This window comes from Perissodus microlepis, chromosome 23, assembly GCF_051167445.1.
Source record: "Perissodus microlepis isolate ML-2025 ecotype Zambia chromosome 23, ASM5116744v1, whole genome shotgun sequence".
NCBI lineage: Eukaryota > Metazoa > Chordata > Actinopteri > Cichliformes > Cichlidae > Perissodus > Perissodus microlepis.
The window spans coordinates 37,573,896-37,587,207 of NC_140482.1; the positions used below are offsets into that span (position 1 = coordinate 37,573,896).

Sequence of the window (13,312 nt, forward strand, 5' to 3'; positions counted from 1 at the left end):
TATGTGACTTTAGCAAACGGTATAAACAAATCACCCCTGAGAGTGTATTTTATTCTAGTCTATTTTATTTACTTTATTTATAGTATAAAGGCTAAAACGGAGAGGTGATAAGGATAAGATGGGGCATGAAAATAGAATCGAATAGGATAGAACAGAATACTCTGAGTGAAGGTAAGAGGTTCAATTGGTTGTCCTGAACACCTTTACTGTACTTCATGTCTGACAGGACGTGACGCAGTCAGGGGGCGGGCTCAGATGCATCAACGCGAGCCTGATGAAAGCAGAACTGAGAGTCAATCAGAATTAACGCACAGTACAAGCATTTTATTTTAACAGAGAAAGACAGAAAGAAAAAGAAGACACAGCCGCACACACAATGATAGTTACGACTTACGCTGCAGAAAATGCGATTTTATCCAATTCTCAGCAAAGCTTCATTCACTTATTTCCAAAAGAATAACAGTTATTACTTTTTTAGATAAAGAATAATTGGCTTGTTAAGTTAATTGAAAAATTGAAAGTTATAGCATTTTTAGTAATAAAAAAAGACAAACAATAAAATAAAGCATAATAAAAACTATTTCCTTATATTTTAGTGTCGTAAATTCGGCGCGTTGGTAGTTAAAGAAAAATGTGAATTTGTGGAGTTTTATTTTTAAATTTGCAACAGCAATATATATATATATATATATATATATATATATATATATATATATATATATATATATATATATAGTCTAATAACTGTCTGCAACTCTTTCTAAAAAGGTACATCAAAAGAAAACTGGAATAGCTCATTACAGTTGAAATTACTGTAGGAGCCACCCACACACCCACCCACACACGCACACACACACATAAGGAGAGAGCGAGGGGGGGGTGATTATTATGAATATACTTTTGAATAAACTGTTTGGTAAAGGTTGTGAATTTTATGAAGCTCCATCTAAAACACGCAGCGTCAGCTGAAAGTGACGAGTTAACACATTACAGGCTTTTACTGAGATTGCACGAAATCCTACCGCTAATGTATTCCTATTTATGTTTTTGCGTACACTGACGCTTTGTAGTCATTCTCTGCATTTTGTTAATTTGACCTCGAGACAATCATCTCACTGAAATTATTAACTAAAGCTTAAATGCTGATTTCCTGAAACCTAGTAATTATAATCAAAATAAACGCATAGAAAATGGAACAGGGCTGTAAAAATAAGATGATTTGTAATTAAAAATAACACTATACTGCTTAACTTAACGGGCTTTTATCCAAAAACAGGCTGCAGGCTGTTATATCTTTCTTCACACGAGCAGGCTTCCTGTCTTTACGCACAGGATATTTAGGGATGTCCCTGAACACGGACAGGTGTATGCTGCCCATGCAGATTCATACAGACGCATGTGACTGTGGTGGTGTTACACACTGTTGCATGGCTATCTCCATTTCTGGTTATCTTTTTGTTTTGGAATAGGCTTCTGCTATGCTGTTGTTATTAGCGATGTGAGGAAAGCACAGTACATGATCTGTAGATTGACAATAGAAAAGGAAAATAATTAGCCCTTACATTGTTGAGGGAAATCACCTCCTAATAGATTTTGGCAGGGTCTTCGGACTTCATATTGAGGTCCAACAACCACAGGCGGTATCTGTTTATTATAGCGAATAAGCTTAATGGAAGCTGTTCTGGAAAACATTGTGTCTACTCTGTCTTAAACTTTCATTACTCCGTGTGTCCGTTTTATCCACCCCATATCTCTGATGCTAACCCATGTGTGAGTGCCAGTGAGCATACCTAATTTCGCGCGTATCCCTTGGCAGTCTGACCCCGAGGCCCCGGAGCGGCCCTCCGCCTCCTGCTCCCCATATCTGACACTGCTATGCGCCTTCTCCTCACTCTCGCTTTCTCTTCCTCGGGCTTTGCTGCGGCTTGCTTGATATCCCACATTATTTCTCGTGTATTTCTTACGTGCACATGGTGATGTTCTGTGTAAAATGGGCTTTGTCTTCGCGCGTGTCGGTATCCCACATGGTCGACACGCGGTATCACAGCTGGACATAGCCAAAGAAGGAGGCTTCAATCCCGATCTGAGACTGGAAGAATATTTCTGCCTAGTGGATTTTAATATAGCTGCCTCTGAGCAAGGTGTGAGCGTCCGATTATGGAACCTGCTCTTTCAAATAGAATATGTGAGTATGTTGTGTATTATTCTCAATTCAGCCTGACCTATCTAATCTAAAATTTTATGACAATTAAAATAAAAGTAAAAATAATACAATTAATTTAAATTATTTACCTTATTTGCTTTGATTTACTTGGGCACCGTTAATTTATTAAATAAACAAGTATTTGTACCGCAAAACTGGCTTCCTTATTAAATATGTCGATTTAGTATTTCGTCCTGCCTTTATATTTGGAATCCATTCTCCCCCCCTAAAATCTAGCTCGACGCGCTTATCACGAGGAAAAGTAGCAAGTTCGAGTATAATAGCCATGTGTGGCTGATTATAAAGGATTATAAAGGCTTGTTCGTCCTGCTGTCATCTTATAGCATGCCACAACATGCTATAATCCAGAACATACAGTGACATCAAGTGAGGCGGGACTTGTTCCACTAGATCATGTTGTTGACATTTAGCTGGAAGCTCGTGTGTTGTAGGTTATATAGGCCTTTGGAAGTTTGTCTTGCTTTCAAACAATTCATGGATTAATTCACTCAACGAGGAAACTGTGCTCTATGCTCTGAAATGGGTCGATGTGAGTTGGCATTTAAAAGAACAATAAGCCGGTTGTTTGTGAGTTCTGTTGGGAAAAGAGCGGACGTAGCATTGTCTCTTATGTGTTGTGTTATCGCTGTAGGAGCCAAAGTTGGACATTAATAGTTGGTACATGTATGCTATATTAGGGCATAGAGCCGGGTTTCCTGTTACGCCTGTCCATAGATGACAGGTGGATGTATCATCATCCTCCTCCTGCAGCTGGGTGACTTCACCCTGCAGATGCTCCTCAGGACTTGTAGTAGGAGGAAGTTCAGCAGTGTTTTTGAAGAACGGAGATGATGAATAGTCCGCAGTTTGATTGCTACGAGGTAGGAATAGGCTCGGTTGAAAATAAGACACGTTGTATGGTGCCATTGCTGCTTTGCCTCTGAAGCACATGTGGTGATTGTGGGGATGTAAACTATGGCTTGCATGTTCCTTTCTTAATATTACTTGTCCTGCTTCTGTATTAATGCCTTTTCAGTTTGGAGCTGTCTGGTGATGCTAGGCTTGTTCTGAACAAGCCATACCGTAAAGATCATAATAAAACAGGGTATTACCTTGACTGTAACCTGCTTTGTGCATGCGCGCATTTCGGTGTGTACATTATAGAGAGAGAGGGAGCGAGAGAGAGAGGGAGAGAGTGAGAGAGGCGTGCGCATGCATGCAGGCGGAATGCAATGGCTCCATGTGACCACAACACAAGCACCTCCGGCGGCCCCTTTAAGAGACGTGGGTTAGTTTTTCTCTTTGGTTATCTAGCTGTATGAGTTTATGTAATATCATAAAGCTAGAGAACCGAATGTATAAACTAATTCTGCAGTCGTCACGGCAGAGCGAGTCGGAACCGGACCGAGAAGGGGGTGCTGCCGGAGCGGATGGATGCAGCCTGCACGGAGGACTGGAAGCCCGCGGCAGCGTCCGTGCATCGCACAGGGAAACGTATCCCATCTCCTTGGACGTGCACCGGTGCAGAGAGGAACATGGCCTCCAAAAAACGGATTCATGGTGCTATATTTCTTTCGAGAAGGATGCGTGGAGTGACAGTAGCAACCGGAGACAGGCTCCATTCATAGAGTGATGATGAGGAGGAGGAGGGCGATTCGGCAGTGGTGTTCATGCTTTGGTGCTTTCTCTTTGAATGGAACGTGCTTGCCTTGTTACAGTAGCTAAGACTGGTGTTTTAGATAGGTTTTTTGTTTTGTGTGTGTTTTTTTTTTTTTGCATTAACCGTGTAGTTATTTCGATGCCGATAAACAGGGGAGATGAGGTGAGATGAGCACGAGCTGTAGCTAGAAGAGGCACCTGATTGGAGGGATCTTGAATGTCACGTGTTCTATCAGAAGCCCCCATGTCCCCTCTCTGCTGGCCTGTTTGTGTAGCCTATTGGATTTGGAAAAATTGTATTAAGAATCAAAGCTTCTTATTGGTAGCAATCTGTTAATGCACATTGTTGTATTTTACCTTTAAAACGCAAAATGCAGGTGCATCATCGAGCCATGTCACACCATGCAGAAGTACTCTGTTTAGGAGGTACACTCACCTTTATGTGCTTCTGTTGATTCTGATGGCAATAATCCATCTTTCAGATGCATTCAGAGTGCTTAATATATTATACCTATAGGAGTAAGGAGGAGGATGTGTAGCAGCTCATCAAAGTAATGTGTGACAGGTTATGAAGTGGAGGAAGAAGACACAGATGTTTGTCAAAGGGATCATGTTGTATTCGTGGATTTAGCATGATTGATGCCCTTATCAGGAGCATTTTAAAGCTTCACAGACACAGAAGACAGTTCAAAACAACAGCTCATGCTTGTGCTGAGGCCAGGAAAGCACAACGTTGTGCAGTTAAAACAAAGGCACATTCTGGTTTTGATGGTGAGAAAAACAAGCATGCTACATTGCCACTAAGTTGTATTTTCTCTGTTAAAAGGGAGATATGACTGAGCACTCTGGCCTCTCACAAATCACAGCATGATTTGATTGCTGATGTAGAGTAGCAGGCCAAGCAGAGGGATTTTGGGAGGCAGCATCACTGAAAGGCAGGGTCAGCTGGGTCACCCAGACTGGTTTTCAGGCTTGTTTCATAATGCTTTTTGGGGTGAACATTATCTGCTCATTCTCCACTCAATCTGAGTCAGAGTGGAGCTGCCACTGATTGACAGGATGTTCTCTGTAGTGTGAAGCATATGGAATTTTAAACAAGCCAATTCACTGCTATAGCTGCTAAATCTGTGGCTGCTTGCGGCTCTGCACCGTGGAGAGTGTGTGAGTGTGTAGCAGAACAGAGCCTGGTGCTACTGTTGGTAGGCCCTGGTTTATACTGCGTCACAGAGCAGGGCAGGTGCTAGCAATGGACCTAGCTAGAAGATGTCTGTGCCTTCTCAGTGAGCTGTGCTTTTGTGGTGTCATGCTGCTGTACGTGCGAGTCGGTATTGTCTGTGCATATTAGTAAATATGTGCCATTCACACGTAAGGTTAGAAATATTAGCTCCCTGCAGTTGTAATTATGATCATATTAGTGTGTGCTGTGCAGTTATTGTTCAGTTAGTGTAATAGAGTCTGGTATTATGCAAGGTTTGCATGGTGTCAGGATATCCACAATGTGAAATCAGCACAAGCTTATTTCTAGGTGAGACATTTTTATATAAAGAATTAATACCTTCAAATGAAATCAAAGCCACAGCATTGTGATTTGATAAACCCAGTATTTGAAAAATAGTTGCGACTTGTGGACAATGTGTGCTGAAATCTTTTTTTTATAATTCTCCTCTCTTCTATTCATTTAACCAATAATTAAGCTGAGGCACTTATAATACATCACGCTCTGTCATCTGTGTGCTATAACAACAGCACCAGCCTCCCAGCTTCCTTCCAGCTGTAGTAGAATTTCATGCATTGCTGAGGGGTAATAAATGGAGGATATGGGGAGAGGCCTTTGAGATTGAAATGCAGTCTGCTGAGTGACTTAGAGGCAGGCTAGACGTCGGTGTTCCCACATTAATATGTGTCTGTCTGGGCCCTCTCCACCATCAGGAGGAGGCCCTCAACACCAGATGGAGCCCAGTCTAGTCTAGTCTAGTCTAGGTCTAGCCTACAAGCACCTGCCACATGGCTGCATTAAACTGTCCATTGTCTCTGTGATTTCTCTATTTGTAGGCCTATTTGAATCTCATTTATTGTTTCACATACCTGGGTTTATTTTGCATTATAATGGCAACATTAACAAATGGCACAAAGTTGTGGTGAGACTAGAGAGAATAGGACTAAAAAGACAGGACTGAGTATTTTGTGTAAGACAGAGGGGGAAAAAATTCTCTTTTATGCACAAATGCATGCATTTCCAACCAAATCTATCATGCCTATAGCCTTTCTCACTGAAATGTAAGCCTCCAATTTATCAACAATATTTTTATGTTTTAGCTCTGTGTGTTTCATAAGGGCAGGCAAAAATTCTGGGACAGAGCAGCCATGCTGTTTATTGTCCATCATTGTTTTCGGTTTACAGACCTATTACCAAGGTAACATCCTTTTCTTGAATAATTGTGAGCATTATTTCAAGTTACTATAATACGCTTTCCCTTAAAAAATTGCTTACATTTTTAAACTTCAGATTTGGAAAAAAAAAAGTTAATATTATGATTAACATTATACGTTTGCCTTTGAGTGTGAAATAAATCAGTGTTTGTGGTCTATATGATTCAACATTGTCTGAACCCATATTCCAGCTTTATCAGCTTTCTATTATCGTTTTACCTTGAATTGCAGTGGCCTATATAAACCTCTTCTCTGAACTTATGAATTCTGGGTTTGGTAGCCTAGCAACAGCCTCTGACCCATGCAAGGGAAAGAGGAAAAAAATTGAAAGGCTGACATGCAGGCTTTAAACCCGCAAAGGATGTCAGATTTTACTGGATGTAATCTTTGAGTATTTTGTGTAATCGTTTGTGTGTGTGTGTGTGTGTGTGTGTGTGTGTTTGTTGAAGAGATTGGTGTTACAGGCAACTGCAATAGAAAAACATAAGAAACTTTTCTTGTAATTCTAAACAGGTAAAGCTGTATTAGTAATCTGCATTACTCTTAACATTTAATACTGTAGTATTAAATAGAGGTTTTCTTTATATTAATTTATATTAAATACATAAATGAAATTCATTAGAAATGAGGTGGCTTTTTCCTTGTAGCTTTACTATATTCCTGCTCCAGTTCAGGTATAAATATTGTTTTTTGAAATAAAGTGTTGCTGTATTAAGAACCAAAGCACTAATTGTAGCTGACAATTTAAAATAGAAGTTTGATAGTCTTGATTCGATTTATGAATCAAAACTTAGGAAAAAATATGCTGTGATACTACTAGGAGGTCCAAATTAAAGGTTTTTTTTTTATTGGTGTAACAATTCTCGAATATTTTCTGTGAGAGCGTGGGCAAAAGGTTTATGGTGGTGAAATTAAATTGTGACCTGGGCTCAGGTAGATTATGACCATGACCTGCTGCAGGAGTGGGCCCTCTCTCAACTTAACGCTTTATGTTTTTGCAGGAATCTGTGCAGTGCAGAGTGAGGGCAGTCACACAGAAATACACAGACCTCACCAGCAGGCCTGCGCCTGGACCTACAGGACAGCAGAAGGTCAGAAGGGAAACAGCAGCCTCCTGCCCCGAGGAGCAAAGGTCACTGACTGGGTCAGGATGAGGCTTCATCACTGTAGTGCAGAGGTGAGACACACAGTGCTATGCTAATATTCTGTTTTTGTCAACACACTTGAACTTGAAACAGTTCTAAACTACCCTCAAATAATTTCACATAAACAGATGAACTAGTTTGCTTGAAAACTTTACATTTATAATGTACATTGAATTAAGTCTTCAGAGTATGACAGTTTATGTCTTCATGGAAAAGTGGTGAGCTTTACGTTCTTCTCATTCTTCACATATACCCTTTTTGTTCACTCTTCTCTTGCCCTCTGCTTAATAGTGCCTGATCCAATTTGTTAGATTCTTCGGATTTGGCAGATAAGAAGGGGTGGCCACTTGTATAATCTATATTTTAATTCATGTGTCCACGCTCTTTATCCCTTTAAACATACATAGGTGGGGGCCCTTAGCCTGTTGTGTGCATAAGGTGTGCTCATGTGGAAAGACTTTCAGGGTGGCTAAGTCCCTCACTTCACTAATTCTCCCTTTTCATCTCTCACTCTCTATGTCCTCCTCTTTCTAGTTGGCTCTTCTTTGGTCTCTATAACACCCTTTATTTTCCTGTGCTCCCACGAAGAAATATTTCTTTCTTTACTTCATTATTATTATTATTATTATTATTATTATTATTATTATTATTATAAAAGCTAACCCCTTTTCACCCGACTGGTAGAATTTTTAAAAATTTTCCCATCCAGTTTCTTGCATAGGTATTGGTTATTTTAAAGGAAAATGTGTGGTTCACTGTTTTGTATTTTTCCCCTCTATTAGATGCTCATCACAGTATATATCCTATTGTATCGACAGATATTTCTGGCTTCGGTTGCCAGTTACTTTGCTACCTAGTTGGCAAAACCTTGCAAGCTATGTGTTTTATAATGTTGCAGATGATGGAAGGCTGAAACCAGATGTAGGTGACTCACCCACTTCCCTCCCCACTTCCTCCTGAGTGTTGAGTGACATGACAAGATTACCTTCCCTATCCTAACAGTTGCTATAGCAGGCCATCAAGGGTGAGAACGCTGCTCAGCTCGTGCATGTTCAACCTCCTGCAGAGAACAAAGTAGACGGAGTGATGGAGGCAGTACTGGAGAGGGAAGCAGAGGGAGATGAAGCCCCTTCCATGGAGATTGAGGGCCGTCATTGGGGATAGACAGAAGAAGTGATTTTTTTTTATTTCCCTCCAGGGTTAGATGAGCGTTCTGTGACATTGGCTTAGTTCTATATCAGCATGCCCCCCAAGAGAAAAGGTTGCGTTTGAGAATCAGACAAGGGAAGATCAGAGGAGATTTCACAGCCTGTGGCTATCCTCCTCCATAGCGTTAGACCACCTCTTAAACCTCCTTTGCTTTGCTTCAACTCGATGAGGGCTGCCGGTCTACTTAGTCAATATCATATCCACGAACTAGATAAATCGATGCAAACAAGCTTTGGCTGGACATGAGCTTTAGAAGTAGAGGCATAGCTACAGGCTAAATTTGACACAGAAATGCATCAATCCAGAAGTGACACTCTTCACGTCCTCTTTGTATTCATAGCAGCAATTAAGAGCTAGCATGCACCAGCGTACATTCATGCTGTGTTTTCCCCTCACAAAACTCCCATACACATTGTGCATTAGTTGCAATTGTTCCATAAGCAAGTGCCGGTGGGAGCATGTGTGATTTCACACATTGCAGTGTTGCTTCCACAGCTGAGCACTCTCATGTATATGGAAAGACTCGAAGAGAGGGAAGCAGTAATCCGCTCATTTACAGTACCTCAGATCTGGTGTGCCTTCTTTCTCTTTCTCTTAGTTTCTCTCTTGAACACGCAAACACACATGCACACACACACACACACACACACACACATGCACACACACGCACACATGCACACACAAACACACACACGCACACACAGACACCTCAGCATGTCATATCTCCTCCTGCTCAAACCTCCCACCCCCCTCCTCCATCCCAATTCAGGCTCATCTTGCCATCACCTCTCCAGCTCCGCCACCCCAGAGAAACCAATTCAGACTGCAGCTCCACACCGTCATGGCATGTTGGCCAAGGGAGATGGAGTCCTTTCAGGTTCTCGGCTACAACCTCCCTCCCTCCTCCCCTGTCGCTGCCCCCTTGCTGCTTCTCAACATTTCCTCAACATGCCTGGTGTAACAGCAGGGTAGCTAGACAGCATGATAGGACTGCTCCTGAGAATCTGTTGGAGTTATTCTGTACATTATGTGACCTTTTAAAGTTTCTACAAAATTGCATGTGGGTGTGTGTTTTTTATGATTCTGCTCTGAGCCTGCCGTTGCATGGTTAATACTGTCAGATTAGTGAGAGTGTTAGAAACAAATGAAGCCTGCATTATGTGTTTAAACAGACTGATTGTGAGGTTGATCTGTAATAGGTTATCTTTATTGGCAAAACCAAACACCTACCTCCCACCCGTGGCTTCTTAAAGTTGGCAATCTGCTCCTAACAGCCGGCTGTTTGCTGGGAATATTTTCCCCAGGCTTTCTAGATTTGTATGCAGAAACCGCGCTACTTGGCTGTTCTTAAAAGTTGATTTAAATTATACCCTCTGCATTATGCGGCTTGATAGGAAATAAATCTCTTCAAGTGAATACACTGGATGGAGGGAGGTGGTGAAAGGGGCCAAATGTGTGTTTGCCTGGGTGTAGTCGGCACAAAGGTTTAAAGTTGTGTTAAAGTGTGTTAACTGAAATTAAAGTCTGTGCTGAGGGGCTTGAAAAAGGAAAAGAGAGAGGAGGATATGGGTGTCAGGAAAACAGAATTGGGTTTAAAAACAACAACAAAAAAACTTTAAAAGTAGAATCAGCCTCTGGGAGAAAGCTGTCCATGTTAAAATTATGTGCGATATTAACTGTTAAAGAGTTCATATAGTTTACATATATGTACATTTACTGTATAGTTTGGTGCGTGTAGTACATTCAGCAAATATACATTACCATACAAGTTACTCACTTTGCATTGGTATTTGTTATTCTTTACCTCTTTAAAGCAGAGAGGCCTCTGGCATCTCAATGTGCACTGGCTGAATGGTGGCTGTATTAAAGATTGGTGGTGGCGAGGGTGGTGGGGTGCAGCAGGGTGACGAACAGAGCGCAGAAGGGAGGGACAGGGGTCCACTGAAAGGCAGCGGGCTGCAGAGTGAATAGGAAAGGGGAGGGGGGGGGTGGCATTAGTGGTGGAGGCAGGCTGGGGGTGGCGGGGGGCCTCCATTGGTTCAATGCAACGGCCGAAGCAGCTGTGAAAAGAGGTCTCCCCTTTTTCCCACGCCCAGTACGACGTAGAAACCCTGCTTCAGCCTGCCAGGGTCAAGTCACATTTTTAATATATACACTGGGCCTGCGGACTCTCACAATGCATACGCACAGCTCATTTATTTTATGTATGCACACAGACAGACACACACTTGTATGCACACAGCAAGTAGGCAGCCTCTCAGACGGCGACAGAGGTGGGGGCCAGGAGAGAGTATTATGACACTGTTTTCTATCCCGCTGGAACCATTGTTTCATCTTGCAAATTAACAAAGTGCGAGTGCGTCCACAAACGCACATGTGCAGATGCCACCACCACATTTGTGATCCTCTGGGTTATAGGGTTTTTTTTCTAACAGAAAACACTACACTACACTACAACACTACAAAGATTTGTGATTTTTTTTAAATTCCTACATGTTGATTTTGTTCTTTTTCTGTCTCTCAGTTCAGGCTTACATGCTCATGAAATTCCCAAAGTCCTCCTCGAATAGCTAAAAATGCATTTTTCTTTTAGTGTGTTCACTCTCATACCGACCACCACACTGCAGCCCCTTTCTTCTCACATGTTTGCGTCTCGGCCGCCATTTACAAACTATAATCGTATTCCAGGGAAGGGGATCTAAATTCTTTGTCCCCCCCCCTTTTAAAAAACATACCCCACCACCACAACCCAGTGCCAGATGCCCTTCTGTATTGTGTGGGTGCTGGGGGCAGACAGGCAGGCAGTCCCCTTCTTCTGTCTGTCTTTCTCTCTCCACCATGATGTCACCCGGTGTGTCTGTATGTCTATCAGGGCCTCGACAGGAACTTAAGTGTGGGAAGGGAAAGCATTCAGGGTAGGAGGGGTGATGGTGGTGTGAGAGGCTCAAGGAGGGGTTCAGGATTGGTAGGGGATTTTTTTTTTAGGGAGGAGAGGTGGGGAGGTTGATGTGTTGGGAAGACAGTGTCTGCCCTAAGAGGTCAGTTAGTGGACTTGAGCATGGAGCAAGTGTGTGTCTCTATGTGTGTGTTTAAGGGTGGGGGTGTTGGGGGGTTCTCCTAGAAACTCTAAAGCAAAGTGGAATTTAGATGAATCTGTTCATCTGGGTCTTCTACTAATTCATTCTGGAGTCCAAACTCCTCAGTGTTATTCTCACAAAGGGCCTGAAGAGAGAGGATGTGAAGAAGAAAAGGAACGAAAAGCACCTTTTTTGTTATTATGAATTCTATCAAGTACATTCACAATTGTGCACAGATGTAGAGGATTCAAGGCAACGTGACAGCTTAAGCATAAAACATGTTGTTCTAGCATGTTGAGAATTACATTACACAAGTGTTGATTACCGAGCCGAATCACTAAATGAGTTTGATCAAATTCAAGTTCTTTTAATAATATTTCCTTCTGATTTTTAGAAATGTGGGAAGGGAAGTGCACTTGTAGACCTTCTCCAGTTTAGTTTGTGTAGGCAGTTTTTAAAAAAAAAAAATGAAATGCAAATGAGGTCAGGTCAGGTTTTTTTTGTTGTTTTTATAAAAGCTGGATTTTATTACAGGAAATTCCCTGATCACATTTAGAACTTCTAAAATTCTGAATCCAGACTAGACAAATATATCTTGTTGCAGAGGTTTAACTGCTGGACACATGCAGTTAACTTTCCCGAGGCTATATCCACACTAGTATGTATTTATTTCAGCAGGGTGCTTTAAACACAGCCTCGATCAAGAAAAGCATTTTAGCATAGTATCAGAAATAATCTGCCTTTTTCCTGACATGCCTATTTACTTACAACATGACTATTTACTTGTAAATGTTGGCGTAAACATGAAGCAGAGTGTTGGTTACATGGCAAAAATATAACTGAGGATGAAAGCAATGAAAAAAAAGTCAGACTGCAAATATTTTTGGAGATTTTGTTATTGAAAGTGACACACAAATATAAGGCAATGAGGGAAAACATACATAAAGATTTATATGTGGCAATATATTAAAGGGGCACATTGTGCATTACTAAAGGAAGCCATTGCAATGGAAACCACACAAGAATAATGAGATCACTAAGCCTAGCTGCAATGTTTTGGCCTCATTTTTGTGACCGATTAGACCCAATTAGGACATGAACATGGGTGTCTATTCCTGCATATATGAACTACAATGTTGTTTTTAAAACTAAAACCAGGTCAGCAGCAGTTACAAATATCTCTGTTTTAGAGGTCTGAAATGCTGATGTAAACTTAGCAAAGTTTCAAAATGAAGATGAATTAGTATGGATGCACTAAAGAAGTCCTTTGTGTCTTGCACTTCTCTTTGTCCTGGATTTCCACATTACGTCATTGTAGGTTACATCGTGGTTTGCCTCTCAAATCGGTACATGGTCACTGTTAACTCAGATCTATGCTGAGCTTAAAGAAACTTTCCTCATCAAAATGTGAAAATAGCCCTTTAGAGACTCGCAATCTGCAATCTGAAGCTCGACTAGCCAACTGAAGCAAGATCTTTTATTTGAGGGACGTTCAGCTGTGATGTTGTCATTTATTCACTATGTTATCAGCCAAGGAACTGAGAACACTAGTTTTAGTTTTTAAGGTTCATATAAACATTTAAAATTTG

At 41.3% G+C, this 13,312-nt stretch overlaps 1 long non-coding RNA gene across 4 annotated transcripts in view; it reads left to right on the forward strand.

Moving 5' to 3' along the window:
* Positions 1 to 13,312, forward strand: part of LOC146362070 (uncharacterized) — a 42,210-nt gene that overhangs the window by 7,114 nt on the left and 21,784 nt on the right. For all 4 annotated transcript variants that reach the window (XR_014799409.1, XR_014799410.1, XR_014799411.1 and 1 more), the window contains one exon: positions 7,294 to 7,469. This is a non-coding gene — a long non-coding RNA (uncharacterized LOC146362070). The remainder of the gene's footprint in view (positions 1 to 7,293; positions 7,470 to 13,312) is intronic.